This window comes from Miscanthus floridulus, chromosome 10, assembly GCF_019320115.1.
Source record: "Miscanthus floridulus cultivar M001 chromosome 10, ASM1932011v1, whole genome shotgun sequence".
NCBI classification, from domain to species: Eukaryota; Viridiplantae; Streptophyta; class Magnoliopsida; order Poales; family Poaceae; genus Miscanthus; species Miscanthus floridulus.
This window is the reverse complement of record NC_089589.1, coordinates 50,514,149-50,515,179: the sequence shown is the minus strand read 5'-3', so window position 1 is coordinate 50,515,179 and position 1,031 is coordinate 50,514,149. Positions and strand designations below refer to the sequence as shown.

Below are 1,031 nucleotides of genomic sequence, written 5' to 3'. Positions count from 1 at the left end.
TTCCATGATGAGGGCAATCTAAAACATATTCTTGAAAACATTCCCATGCTTCTAGAATGGTCTCTCCTTTCTGCTGTTGGAAGTTTGAAATCTTTCCTCTTAAGGCATTGGTATTTTCTACATGGAAAAACTTTTCTATGAAGGCCTTTGAACACTTTGCCCATGTATTGATATGATCTTTGTTGGTGTAGAACTATTGCTTCGCTCTTCCCACAAGTGAGAATGGAAAGAGGCGGAGTAGTATGATGTTTTGAGCAACATCCTTGATGACGACCGTGCTACTTATCTCAAGGAAATTTTGAAGATGAGCACTAGCATCTTCATGTGCCTTTCCACTGAATGGGGTAGCTTGCACCATGTTGATGAGGCTTGGCTTAAGCTCAAACTTAAGATTATCGGTTTTGAGTGTTGGTCCAGTGCGACTATTCTCAGTGCTTGGAGCAGAGAACTCACGCAGGGTCTTGTCAGCCATAGCTTCAGAAACTGATGTTAAGCTTCCTCTTTATTCTATTGATTCTGATTGATAGAAATTGTTGAATCACAACTAATCCTGCAATACCATGTATAAGATATAAACAAAGACAAAACAAGGGTAAACGTGCTAAAGCAGAGATTATGATTTTATCAATAAGTATTTATTTGGTCAATTCTCTTAGCCATGTGCCCCTCCACGGCAATGGCGCCAGAAATGCTTGTTGACATTTCTTAGCATCACTCTTAACTAAGTTGTCATCCCTAGCAAGATGCTAGAAATGCGTTGTTTGTAATTATGAGAACACTTGTAAACTATATATATATAAGGTATCCGCAAGCGCACAGATAATATACCATTGTAGAATTCCACCTAGGAGTATACCGAGTTATTTATATTTTATCCATAGGGAGGTGCTATGGGGTTGTGTTGGCATAGAGATATTGACAAATATGTATACTTATGATAAAACCACTCTCATGCTATGGCAGGGGTAAGTCCATTGATAAATAAATGATAAGTGTAAGGTAATAATGGTGTTCCAGAGATAGAAATAGAT

The 1,031-nt window shown here is 38.1% G+C and overlaps 1 non-coding gene across 1 annotated transcript; it reads left to right on the top strand.

Moving 5' to 3' along the window:
• LOC136490503 (small nucleolar RNA R71) lies at window positions 1–107 on the top strand. Its single transcript, XR_010767781.1, has one exon. It is a non-coding gene; the product is annotated as a small nucleolar RNA R71 (small nucleolar RNA).
• The last annotated feature ends 924 nt before the right edge of the window (window positions 108–1,031 follow it).